General features: G+C 41.6%; 1 protein-coding gene and 1 long non-coding RNA gene across 2 annotated transcripts in view; one reads left to right on the top strand and one right to left on the bottom strand.

Moving 5' to 3' along the window:
* The window catches only part of SLC16A12 (solute carrier family 16 member 12), an 89,323-nt gene extending 82,209 nt beyond the window's left edge, over positions 1-7,114 (bottom strand). The window contains exon 1 of the mRNA XM_073794226.1: positions 6,716-7,114. The gene's annotated coding sequence lies outside the window, so the exon portion shown is untranslated. The remainder of the gene's footprint in view (positions 1-6,715) is intronic.
* LOC141276820 (uncharacterized) overlaps positions 6,418-13,885 on the top strand; it is a 41,884-nt gene continuing 34,416 nt past the window's right edge. The window contains exon 1 of the long non-coding RNA XR_012326999.1: positions 6,418-6,553. This is a non-coding gene — a long non-coding RNA (uncharacterized lncRNA). The remainder of the gene's footprint in view (positions 6,554-13,885) is intronic.

Raw genomic sequence — 13,885 nt, 5'->3', positions numbered from 1 at the left:
TTTCCGCTAGTTGTCTGGTTGACCCGTATCTGACCGAAGAGGCTGCATTCCCTTCTCCTTTAAAGCAGATCTAACTTTGCTGTGAGTGTGGGTTTTTTTCTTTTTTTGGTCGTTCCTTCATGGGCTGTGAATGTCGTTGTTTTGATACAGGTTTAGAGAACTGAAATTGCTATTTCAAGAAATACAACTGGTTTTGGTAGATAAATATGACCTTACTTCCATGGAAAGTATTTCATCAAAAAAAAGTAGAATTACAAAATAGGTAATTGTGGCCTTCATCTGTAATATGTTAAGTAAACCAGAAAATGGTGAAATGTGCTCAGAAATATTTTGAAATTTATAAAGTCTACAAGTGACGACATATTGGTAGAGTTAAGATTTTATGTTGCTACTTTGTTTACATATATGAACCAGGGAGCCATAAGACAGTTTGGGGAAAAATGGGTTGTGATTTTTATGGTGAGTTAGAAGACTGAAAACTAGGTTCCGGCCTCCTCTATAATCAAAAGGGACTAACATTACATCCATAAGAGAGGCTCATAAACATGGAATTTCTCTCCAGAGCCAGAGAAATGAGCTATTTTCAAGATCTGCTAGGGTACCCTAAGAAGTTGAAACATTAAAAGCTCTCTTAACTGAAGCAATCAAAGTCAGTAAAAGCAGAGAGTCAAAAAGTTGATACATCATGTTTCAAACATTTTATTTCAATCTTAGTCACATAAATAAAAGTAAAATCATTCACTAATCTTTGGGTGCCAGGTCATGACTGCAGTTCTGTGTTGCCTTTGTTGGTTAAACCTCCCCCAGATTTCCTCCTTCCATTTCTTAAATGCACTGGTACCTCAAAGGCACTTGTGAAAAAACCTGAGGGCAAAATCTCCGTAGATTTTTTTACTATAGTTTCCAATCTTTGATAGCTCTGTATTCCATACCTGGGGAGCAGTAGTTTGTTGATTTTTTTTTTAATTTAGCCTTTTAAAGTATATAATTCAGTGGTTTTTAGTACCGTCACAATGTTGTAAAACCAAGACTACTGTCTAATTCCAGAACCCAGCCATCACCTCAAAAAGAAACGCTGTACCTACTGCCATTCACTCTCAATTTCCCCACCCCATACCCTGGCAACCACAAATCTACGTTTTGTCTCTGTGTTTGCCTATTGTGGATATTTCATATAAATGGAATCACAGTGTGTGGTTTTTGTGTCTGGTTTCTTTCACTTAACATGTGTTCATGGTTCATCCAGGTTGTAGCTGTTGACATTGTTTTTTAATATGGCTTATTTTTATGAGTCTATATGGCAATCAACTTTGTTTTCATAGAAATAGCATTCCTTTTTGGCACTCCCATTATATCAGTTTATGTAATATTTAATTAAATTGCAAAATTACAAGAGCAAGTATTAATAAAATAAACAAGACTGTGACCAAACACCACGGTAAGCGTGCACCTGAGCTGATAAAAGCAAAGTACACCCCTTTATTATGATGACAGTTATTTGCCACAGTGGTCTCTGAGCTCTGAGCAACAACGGGTTCGTGTTTCAGAGGGAAAGGAGAGCACCGGTTAAGCCCATGAGCTGTTTTAGTGTTGGTGGATACTCCATTACCTAGGACGGAGCGGTATGCATGCAGAGGGTGTAGAGGTGATGTGTCTATTAGACAACCCAACACAACCTCAACTGTCCCCAAAAGGAAGTCTTCCATATGTCTACTTCTTCAAAAGAGGCAAGGATGTGTTCCCATAAAGATAGGTATACCCTCCTGCCTTTATAAAAGCTTTACCATCCTACTCATCTTTCGAGAATCAGCTCAAACGTGTCCTGCTCTATAAATTCTTCCCTAAACCTTGACTCCCCAGACTGCCTACGTGCTCTCTCTCCTTCAATTTCCAACATACTTATCTATCTCTTACAGTGCTTATAACTGGTATTACATAGCTAGTTACACAATGTATTTTCTTCCATATGAGGCTGTAGGCTGCTTGTGTTTTTATATCTCCTACAGCCACCAGCACAGGAAAAGAGGGGCACGGGACACAATCTTTGCACAAACTGTAATAAGAAGTTCAAGAAATATTTATTAAGTAAATAATGAATGAGCACATTGATTAAATAATTAAGTAAAGGTGTGTAACTTCCTACCTGGCTACAGAGCAACGCACCTCTTTCTTCAACGTGCAGTAAGGAAGGGGGATGAGAATCTGATGGGGCAGAGTGGTAGGCAAAGGAAGAAAATCAACTCCTCTGGGTGCCTAGCAGCTATCAGAAATCATGACTCTCCTCCACGTGTCTAACAGAGATCACTTTCAAATAGGACGTTGTTAGATAATGACACTTCCTGATGTCCTCTGATGTAGAACAAATTAAAAACAGAGAGAAAAATCTTTGTACTCAAAACATCCCATTGTCTTCAAGTGTGGATTTGGTTTTTCTCAATTAAATTATTATACCACTTGAATGGGTTTTTAGATATCCTAGAAACTACTCATAAGAACATAGCTTCCAAATTGGCGATTTTTAAAAGCAAAGCCATGGGTTAGGTAAGGAATGCATAAACAACCCCCAAAGCGGCACTGAATACTTTTTTTTGGCCGTATACGACTGAAAAACTGCCAAGTTCATTTTGATAAGCCTTTGTTAAAAACAATAAACATGCCTGAGCTTGCAAACCATGCCGTTCTGAAGAAAAGGCAATTGAGAAAATTAGAAAATGCTTAAAACTGCGATGTCTGATTAAAAAGGAAAACCTCTGTGGTAACGGATTTACCAATAAGTCACAACACTGTGTCTCCTATTAATACGGAGCAGGGGACAAAATGTAAAGTGAGACAAAATAAAAGCAGAACACCATCTTCATAAATAAATAAGAAGCTACATCTTAAAACTAATACAATTACAGTCCGCAACACTGACACAGGGGCACCAACACGATTGAGAAAACTAATCCTCCCATGCTTCATTAAGTTCAATGTCACCACAATGATGTCCTTGCATTAAAGGAAGTGTAATGTCAGGGACTCCGAATGAATATACATAAAATAACCAAGTGTGGGAATTTCTATTCACACAGAGTTCACGTATGTCAGTTCATAAAAGTTAAAGTCACTTTAACTGAATTTGTTTTTCGCTGATTATAAAATCAGCAGAATCACAGTATTGGAAGGAAGATAATTTGGAATATTTACATCCATTTCCCTACTTTAGGCAAAACTGAAATTCTCTTCTATCTGCCAAACAAAATCCTGGAATTCTAATGAATTAATTGTAACTTGAGGTCCACAGGATCAAAGTTCTCTGTTTTGTTCACTGACATACCTCAAGTGCCCAGAACAGCACTGGGCACATAGTAGGCACTCAATAAATACCTATTAAATGAAAGTAAACTGAAAGACATAAAAAATGTGCGATGTAATGCTAAAATGCTAAATAAGTCTGTTTAAAATTCCTTTCTCAGCTCTGTTGTAGGTTATGGTGTTAATCATAACACACAAATTGTCCTCATATAAGCCACTTTTCTCAAGCCGGCTCCAAAGTCACAAATCACACTTTTAACTCTAACCAATCACCACCACAGGGAGGTAAGAATCAGAAAAGACTTCAAAGCGAGATGAGGGTAAACTTCATCCATATGTTCTGATTTTGATTACTTTTCTTCTCCTGGAGGTTCATATGGGATGTATATGCATATTCATCTTTGTATTATTATTTAAAGACATGTATTTAAGAATGTGTTATTTAAAATTAAGGGTTTGGGGGCTTCCCTGGTGGCACAGTGGTTGAGAGTCCGCCTGCCGATGCAGGGTACACAGGTTCGTGCCCCGGTCCAGGAAGATCCCACATGCCGCGGAGCAGCTAGGCCCGTGAGCTGTGGCCGCTGAGCCTGCGCGTCTGGAGCCTGTGCTCCGCAACGGGAGAGGCCACAACAGTGAGAGGCCCACGTGGCCTTTTTTTTGTGGCCGCAAAAAAAAAAAAAAAAAAAAAAATTAAGGGTTTGTATTTTTTAAAATTATACTACAAAGGTGGTTTGACTAAATCAACCTCTCATCTATTTCAGAATCCCACCAGTTTAAATAAATAAATAAATAATAAGAACAGGAAAATGACATGATTAGGTGATTCTAGTCATCATTTTTGCTCAAAATGCCTGGAAGCAATATGCTTTGAAAATTGAATGGAGTTGGAAGCAGAGGGCCTGGATTCTGGTGTTGGCTCCATCACCAAAGAGTTTAACCAATCCCTGCTAACAGGAAACTGAGCTTCCCAGGCTGTAAGGTGAAGAGTTTGACAAGATGACCTCTAAAAACCTGTACAATTTCCAAGATCCTGTGATTATAAGTGACCAAATTCAGTCACTTAATTACTACTCCCTGGGAGGGTCAGACACCATTGGCTTAGTTTGACATGACATTTATAGGGGGAGAGGGGAGCAAACTATGCAGGGGCAGTTGATTTTAAAAGCTAGTGATCTCGGGGGACTTCCCTGGTGGCACAGTGGTTAAGAATCCACCTGCCAATGCAGGGGACATGGGTTCAAGCCCTGGTCCAGTAAGATCCCACATGCTGCAGAGCAACAAAGCCCGTGCACCACAACTACTGAGCCTGTGTGCCACAACCACTGAAGACCAAGCGCCTAGAGTCCATGCTCCGCAACAAGAGAAGCCACTGCAAGAAGCCCACACACTGCAACGAGTAGCCCCCGCTCACACCAGCCAGCAATGAAGACCCAACACGGCCAAAAAAAAAAAGCTAGTGATCTTCGATACCCTTGGACATAGTGTGTTTCTAAATTTGGAGGCTCTGAAGACTTTCCTCCAGGGTTAATCTGACTGGGCCACCAGAGTGCCCAGCTCTCAGCAAAGAAAAGGTAAGATAAACTAATTAGAGTCCCTTCAAGAATGGAAGGGTTGCACTACTGGGCATATACCCTGAGAAAACCATAATTCAAAAAGAGTCATGTACCACAATGTTCATTGCAGCACTATGTACAATAGCCAGGACATGGAAGCAACCTAAGTGTCCATTGACAGATGAATGGATAAAGAAGATGTGGCACTTATATACAATGGAATATTACTCAGCCATAAAAAGAAACAAAATTGAGTTATTTGTAGTGAGGTGGACGGACCTAGAGACTGTCATACAGAGTGAAGTAAGTCAGAAAGAGCAAAACAAATACCGTATGCTAACACATATATATGGAATCTAAAAAAAAAAAAAGTCCTGAAGAACCTAGGGGCAGGACAGGAATAAAGATGCAGACATAGAGAATGGACTTGAGGACACAGGGAGTGGGAAGGGTAAGCTGGGACAAAGTATGAGAGAGTGGCATGGACATATATACACTACCAAGGGTAAAATAGATAGCTAGTGGGAAGCAGCCACATAGCACAGGGAGATCAGCTCCGTGCTTTGTGTCCACCTAGAGGCGTTGGGTAGGAAGACAAGAGAGAGGAGATATGGGGATGTATGTATATGTATAGCTGATTTGCTTTTTTTCTTTTTTTTCCCAAAATGCAGAGAAGATTTATTTCGTACAAGAGCATAAAAGACATAAATAGAAGACTATGTGTGTGTTTGCGTGTGTGTGTGTGTGTGTGTGTGTTTTCTGGAAGTGGGGGTCATGGATGTCAGGCCTGGAAATATGTGAGGTAGGAAGTGATGAGACAAGCCAGGCCTGTGAGATCAGGTGGGCAAGCCTAGCACCTGAGGTTTGAGCTAAAGAAGGTGGCCTAGTGATCAAGGGACACCCGTGGTGAGCCTGACGCCAGGGCAGTGGTCCTGGTTGTGATTCACCTTGTTATACAGCAGAAACCAACACACCATTGTAAAGCAATTATACTCCAATAAAGATGTTTAAGAAAAAAAGAATGTAAGGGTTGAACCAGTGCCCTGGCAGGTCCCATCCAACTCAACACTAAAAAAAAAAGAAAAAAAAAGTTACAAGAGATTCAGAATGCTGAGTTGTGAAAGCCGAAGGCTAATCAAAGAGCCCCAGGACTTACTGGAATCGTGCTTTTAAATTTTGCTTCAAACACCTTCCCCTGAATCTGTACTACAGGTATCACTGATTTTCTGTGAGGACAAGAAGCAACTAAGAAATTAAGTCAATTGAAGGTTGTGAGTACTATTACCTGAGGGTGAGGGGAGATTCAAAATAAAGAAATAAATAAGATACACTGGAAACAGAATCCAGAAGAAAGGCGGTCTCTCTTGCACGAGAAGTCTGCATTTGGAAAACACAGGAGATAGGGATCAAAGCCGCTCCCTTTCCAGCCACCTGCCCAGAAACTGCCCGAGCGCCTGCCCAGCACCGTCGGGGCAAGTGGGCACGTGTCCCTCCTCTAAACCAACGGGCGCTCCGAGGGACCGGGTTACGGTGGCGGGCTCCCCGCGCGCGTCTCACCAGGCGCTGGGGCGGCGGGGAGCCAAGGGAGAGCCCTCCGCCACCTCCGCCCAGCCCAGCCCTAGAGCCCGCCGCCGCGCCGCGAAGGATGCCCGGGTCACCTGAGCCACCGCGTCCTCAGCACGGCCGAGCGGGAGATAGCACAGAAGGTGAGCCAGGTGGTTCCCGGGCCCGAGCGCTCGGTTTCCCGGCGCCAGAGCGACCGGCGGGAGACTGCGCCCCGGCAGCCCGGCGGGCCAGCCTCCAGCCCTCCGCAGCCCGCCCAGACCCCCCTCTCCGCCTGCCCCCGCCAGGCCCCGCTGCGTGCTCACCTCGCGTGGTCCTCTGCAGCCCGGACGGCCGCGCGCGCGGACATACCCCCGGGGCGCGCCCACCGTGCCGCGTCCCCGCGCGGTGGCCCCTTCCGGGGCCCCAGGCGCCGCGGTCAGCGCGTCCGAGGCGCGGGGAGCTGACTGGGAGGGGGCGCCGGCGGTGCTGGGGCCGGTACCCCGCGGGCAGCGCGAGCAGCGCGGGAGGCGGAGAGCGTGGCGGGGAAAATCCCCGCGCTCGGCCTCTGAAATGCACCAGCAAGTTCAGCGTCCCGAGCTCTGCCGTGCACTCTCTGGCCGGCGGGTGAATGGGATTTATCCCTGAGATCCGCTCTACGAGCCGCGGCTTGGCGAGGGGTGAGGGGCGCGCGGGAGGAGGGCCGCCTCGCGGTTATGTAATGGATCGGCCCTCCGTGACCCGAGCCAGCTCGCTCTGGGACGTCCCGACCCTCCCCGGCAACTGCAGTGCGTGCCCCTGACCTAGGCAAGCAGAGGGGGCCGGGTGTTCTCAGAAAGAACTTTCCCCTGCAGGCTCAAAGAGCAAGCTCTGGAAAAGGAATCCAAGGACTCTCTTGGGTGTATCCGGCAGGGATCTGGACTCTGCCATACAACCCGTCCCATTTCACAGCACAGGGAACTGAGGCCCCAAAGTGTTTAAAACACTGTTTCTTATTGTTAGATGGACCTAGATTCAACTCTCCTGAAAACCTCATGACCTTAGCCAAGTTACTTAAATCTCCGAGCCTTTCTTCACATATAAAACGACGATAATAATAGTGTCCACTTCCTGTGCTTGCTGAAGAGGACAAAATGAATGAGGCACAGGAGTCCGGTACGTACGTAACACACCCCCAGTAAAAGTTACGGCTGCTCCTTGTGCTAAGGTTCGCCCGACTCTCCAAACGTCGCCCTAAAGTCGGCTGTCTCACTGGCCTAAGGAGCTGCCCGAGGGACCTTCCTGTAAATTATGCTCCCCGTCAGAAGCAAAGTCTCCGAACTGACTAGGTCTGATTCCAATTTCTTGGGTTCTACATCCTTGCTACTCAACAGCATCGTCATCTGGGACGTTGCTAGAGATGCAAAATCTCAGGCCCAACCCCAGAACCGTTTAACAAGAATCCCTAGGTGATTTAGTCGGTTGTACTTCAAAGTTTCAAAGTGAGTAAGGCTTTTTAGAAAATTTGAGAAGGGGACTAGAAAGTTATGGCTCGGTGGCCACACAATACCTTCGGGTATTTTAAAAATAGACTGCTAAAGACCTTCCTCATTTTACCCTCCCGCTATTTTGTCTCTTTACCCCCTCCCCAGTTTCCTGCTCTTTAACTATAAAATCTGGATTGAGCTCCTCTTTTCACCTGCAGAAAGCTCTGGGTTACATCTAAGTAATGATTAGTGAAGCTACCTCTAAAACACACAGAAGAATTAGCAAATACGAATTGTAAAAGAATTCATTAGCATTGAAAATGTACTTAAAATGTTGAAGCAGCTGTAAGTCCTGAGCTTTCATCTGTGAAGGTCTTTAGGTTAAAGACTTGAATACTTTTGCAGTTCAGAAAAATACTTCTCTTAGTTAAACATTGCTTTGGGTGGTCAAGAAGACCCAATTTCCACCTTAATGTAGGACAACCAGTTATTTCTTTTTTCTTCGTTTTTTTTTCTTTTACATCTTTATTGGAGTATAATTGCTTTACAATGGTGTGTTAGTCCCTGCTTTATGACAAAGTGAATCAGCTATACATATACATACATCCCCATATCTCCTCCCTCTTGCATCTCCCTCCCACCCTCCCTATCCCACCCCTCTAGGTGGTCACAAAGCACAGAGCTGATCTCCCTGTGCTATGCGTCTGCTTCCTGTTAGCTAGCTATTCTACATTTGGTAGTGTATATATGTCCATGCCAATCTCTACTTCGTCCCACCTTACCCTTCCCACTCCTCGTGTCCTCAAGTCCATTCTCTATGTCTGCCTGTTTACTCCTGTCCTGCCCCTAGGTTCTTCATATCCTTTTTTTTTTTTTTAGATTCCATATATATGTGTTAGAATACAGTATTTGTTTTTCTCTTTCTGACTTACTTCACTCTGTATGACAGTCTCTAGGCCCATCCACCTCACTACAAATGACTCAATTTCGTTTCTTTTTATGGCTGAGTAATATTCCATTGTATATATGTGCCACATCTTCTTTATCCATCCATCTGTTGATGGACACTTACATTGCTTCCATGTCCTGGCTATTGTAAATAGAGCTGCAATGAACATTATGGTAGATGACAATGTTTGAATTATGGTTTTCTCAGGGAATATGCCCAGTAGTGGGATTGCTGGGTCATATGGTAATTCTATTTTTAGTTTTTTAAAGAACCTCCATACTGTTCTCCATAGTGGCTGTATCGATTTACATTCCCACCAACAGTGCAAGAGGGTTCCCTTTTCTCCACACCCTCTTCAGCATTTATTGTTTGTAGGATTTTTGATTATGGCCATTCTGACTGGTGTGAGGTGATACCTCATTGTAGTTTTGATTTGCATTTCTCTAATGATTAGTGATGTTGAGCATCATTTCATGTGATGGTTGGTAATCTGTATATCTTCTTTGAAGAAATGCCTATTTAGATCTTCTGCCCATTTTTGGATTGGGTTGTTTGTTTTTTTGATATTGAGCTCATGAGCTGCTTGTAAATTTTGGAGATTAATCCTTTGTCAGTTGCTTCATTTGCAAATATTTTCTCCCATTCTGAGGGTTGTCTTCTTGTCTTGTTTATGGTTTCCTTTGCTGTGCAAAAGCTTTTAAGTTTCATTAGGTCCCATTTGTTTATTTTTATTTCCATTTCTCTAGGAGATGGGTCAAAAGGATCTTGATGTGATTTATGTCATAGAGCATTCTGCCTATGTTTCCTCTAAGAGTTTTATCGTATCTGGCTTTACATTTAGGTCTTTAATCCATTTTGAGTTTATTTTTGTGTATGGTGTTAGGGAGTGTTCTAATTTCATTCTTTTACATGTAGCTGTCCAGTTTTCCCAGCACCACTTATTGAAGAGGCTGTCTTTTCTCCATTGTATATTCTTGCCTCCTTTATCAAAAATAAGGTGACCATATGTGCATGGGTTTATCTCTGGGCTTTCTATCTTGTTCCATTGATCTATATTTCTGTTTTTGTGCCAGTACCATACTGTCTTGATTACCATAGCTTTGTAGTATACTCTGAAGTCTGGAAGCCTGATTCCCCCAGCTCAGTTTTTCTTTCTCAGTATTGCTTTGGCTATTCGGGGTCTTTTGTGTTTCCATACAAATTGTGAAATTTTTTGTTCTACTTCTATGAAAAATGCCAGTGGTGGGCTTCCCCAGTGGTGCAGTGGTTGAGAGTCCACCTGCCGATGCAGGGGACACGGGTTTGTGCCCCAGTCCAGGAAGATCCCACATGCCGCGGAGTGGCTAGACCTGTGAGCCATGGCCACTGAGCCTGCACGTCCAGAGCCTGTGCTCCACATGGGAGAGTCCACAACAGTGAGAGGCCCAAGTACCACAAAAAAAAAAAAAAAAAAATGCCAGTGGTAGTTTGATAGGGATTGCATTGAATCTGTACATTGCTTTGGGTAGTATAGTCATTTTCACAATGTTGATTGTTCCAATCCAAGAACATGGTATATCTCTCCATCTGTTTATATCATCTTTAATTTCTTTCATCAGTGTCTTATAGTTTTCTGCATACAGGTCATTTGTCTCCTTAGGTAGATTTATTGCTAGATATTTTATTCTTTTTGTTGCAATGGTAAATGGGAGTGTTTCCTTAATTTGTCTTTCATATTTTTCATCATTAGTGTATAGGAATGCCAGAGATTTCTGCGCATTGATTTTGTATCCTGCTACTTTACCAAATTCATTGATTAGCTCTAGTAGTTTTCTGGTAGCATCTTTAGGATTCTCTATGTATAGTATCTTGTCATCTGCAAACAGTGACAGCTTTATTTCTTCTTTTCTGATTTGGATTCCTTTTATTTCTTTTTCTTCTCTGATTGCTGTGGCAAAAACTTCCAAAACTATGTTGAATAATAGTGGTGAGAGTGAAGAAGACAGCAACCTTGTCACGTTCCTGATCTTAGACGAAATGGTTTCAGTTTTTCACCAGTGAGAATCATGTTGGCTGTGGGTGTGTCATAGATGGCCTTTATTATGTTGATGTAAGTTCCCTCTATGCCTACTTTGTGGAGGGTTTTTATCATAAATGGATGTTGAATTTTGTCAAAAGCTTTTTCTGCATCTATTAAGATGATCATATGGTTTTCTACTTCGATTTGTTAATATGGTTTATCATATTGATTGATTTGCATATATTGAAGAATCCTTGCATTCCTGGGATAAACCCCACTTGATCATCGTGTATGATCCTTTTAATGTGCTGTTGGATTCTGTTTGCTAGTATTTTGTTGAGGAGTTTTGCATCTATGTTCATCAGTGATATTGGCCTGTAGTTTTCTTTCTTTGTGACATCTTTTTCTGGTTTTGGTATCAGGGTGATGGGGGCCTTGTAGAATGAGTTTGGGAGTGTTCCCCCCTCTGCTATATTTTGGAAGAGTCTGAGAAGGATAGATGTTAGCTCTTCTCTAAATGTTTGATAGAATTCACATGTGAAGCCATCTGGTCCTGGGCTTTTGTTTGTTGGAAGATTTTTAATCACAGTCTCAATTTCAGTGCTTGTGATTGGTCTGTTTATATTTTCTATTTCTTCCTGGTTCAGACTTGGAAGGTTGTACTTTTCTAAGAATTTGTCCATTTCTTCCAGGTTGTCCATTTTATTGGCATAGAGTTGCTTGTAGTAATCACTCATGATCCTTTGTATTTCTGCAGTGTCAGTTGTTACTTCTCCTTTTTCATTTCTAATTCTATTGATTTGAGTCTTTTCCCTTTTTTTCTTGATCAGTCTGGCTAAATGTTTATCAATTTTGTTTATCTTTTCAAAGAACCCGCTTTTAGATTTATTGATCTTTGCTATTGTTTCCTTCATTTCTTTTTCATTTATTGCTGATCTGATCTTTATGATTTCTTTCCTTCTGCTAACTTTGGGGTTTTTTTTCTTATTCCTCTAATTGCTTTAGGTGTAGGTTAGGTTGTTTATTTGAGATGTTTCTTGTTTCTTGAGGTAGGATTGTATTGCTATAAATTTCCCTCTTAGAACTGCTTTTGCTGCATCCCATGGGTTTTGGGTCATCATGTTTTCATTGTCATTTGTTTCTAGGTATTTTTTGATTTCCTCTTTGATTTCTTCAGTGATCTCTTGGTTATTAAGTAGTGTATTGTTTAGCCTCTATGTGTTTGAATTTTTTACAGATTTTTTCCTGTAATTGATATCTAGTCTCATAGCATTGTGGTTGGAAAAGATACTTGACATGATTTCACTTTTCTTAAATTTACCAAGGCTTGATTTTGACCCAAGATCTGATCTATCCTGGAGAATGTCCCATGAGCAGTTGAGAAGAAAGTGTATTCTGTTGTTTTTGGATGGAATGTCCTATAAATATCAATTAAGTCCATCTTGTTTAATGTATCATTTAAAGCTTGTGTTTTCTTATTTATTTTCATTTTGGATGATCTGTCCATTGGTGAAAGTGGGGTGTTAAAGTCCCCTACTATGATTGTGTTACCGTCGATTTCCCCTTTTATGGCTGTTAGCATTTGCCTTATGTATTGAGGTGCTCCTATCTTGGGTGCATAAATACTTACAATTGTTATATCTTCTTCTTCGATCGACCCCTTGATCATTATGTAGTGTCCTTCTTTGTCTCTTGTAATAGTCTTTATTTTAAAGTCTATTTTTTCTGATAAGAGAATTGCTACTGAAGCTTCCTTTTGATTTCCATTTACATGGATTATCTTTTTCCATCCCCTCACTTTCAGTCTGTATGTGTCCCTACATCTGAAGTGGGTCTCTTGTAGACAGCAAATATATGAGTCTTGGTTTTGTATCCATTCAGCCAGTCTATGTCTTTTGGTTGAAACATTTAATCCATTTACATTTAAGGTAGTTATGGATATTTATGTTCCTATTACCATTTTCTTAATTGTTTTGGGTTTGTTATTGTGGTCCTTTTCTTTCTGTTGTGTTTCCTGCCTAGAGAAGTTCCTTTAGCATTTGTTGCAAAGCTGGTTTGGTGGTGCTGAATTCTCTTAGCTTCTGCTTGTCTGTAAAGGTTTTAATTTCTCCGTCGAATCTGAATGAGATCCTTCCTGAGTAGAGTAATCTTGGTTGTAGGTTTTTCCCTTTCATCATTTAAATATGTCCTGCCACTCCCTTCTGGCTTGCAGAGTTTCTGCTGAAAGATTAGCTGTTAACCGTATCGGGATTCCTTTGAATGTTATTTGTTGCTTTTCCCTTGCTGCTTTTAATATTTTTTCCTTGTATTTAAGTTTTGATAGTTTCTTGGCATGTTTCTCCTTGTATTTATCCTGTATGGGACTCTGCACTTCCTGGACTTGATTGACTCTTTCCTTTCCCATATTAGGGAAGTTTTCAACTATAATGTCTTCAAATATTTTCCCAGTCCCTTTCTTTTTCTCTTTTTCCTCTAGGAACCCTATAATTCAAATGTTGGTGCGTTTAATGTTGTCCCAGAGGTCTCTGAGACTGTCCTCAATTCTTTTCATTCTTTTTGCTTTATTCTGCTCTGTGGTAGTTATTTCTATTATTTTAGCTTCCAGGTCACTTATCCGTTCTTCTGCCTCAGTTATTCTGCTTGATTCCTTCTAGAGAACTTTTAATTTCATTTATTGTGTTGTTCATTATTGTTTGTTTGCTCTTTAGTTCTTCTAGGTTCTTGTTAAACATTTCTTGTATTTTCTCCATTCTATTTCCAAGATTTTGGATCATGTTTACTGTCATTACTCTGAATTCTTTTTCAGGTAGACTGCCTATTTCCTCTTCATTTGTTAGGTCTGGTGGGTTTTATCTTGCTCCTTCATCTGCTGTGTGTTTTTCTGTCTTCTCATTTTGCTTATCTTACTGTGTTTGGGTCTCCTTTTCGCAGGTTGCAGGTTCGTAGCTCCCATTGTTTTTGGTGTCTGCCCCCAGTAGCTAAGGTTGGTTCAGTGGGTTGTGTAGGCTTTCTGGTGGAGGGGACTGGTGCCTGTGGTCTGGTGGATGAGGCTGGATCTTGTCTTTCTGGTGAGCAGGACCAT

The sequence above is a fragment of the Tursiops truncatus genome, chromosome 16, assembly GCF_011762595.2.
Source record: "Tursiops truncatus isolate mTurTru1 chromosome 16, mTurTru1.mat.Y, whole genome shotgun sequence".
Classification (NCBI taxonomy): domain Eukaryota; kingdom Metazoa; phylum Chordata; class Mammalia; order Artiodactyla; family Delphinidae; genus Tursiops; species Tursiops truncatus.
Note: the sequence above shows the minus strand (reverse complement) of the source record. Positions and strands in the feature narration are given on the sequence as shown.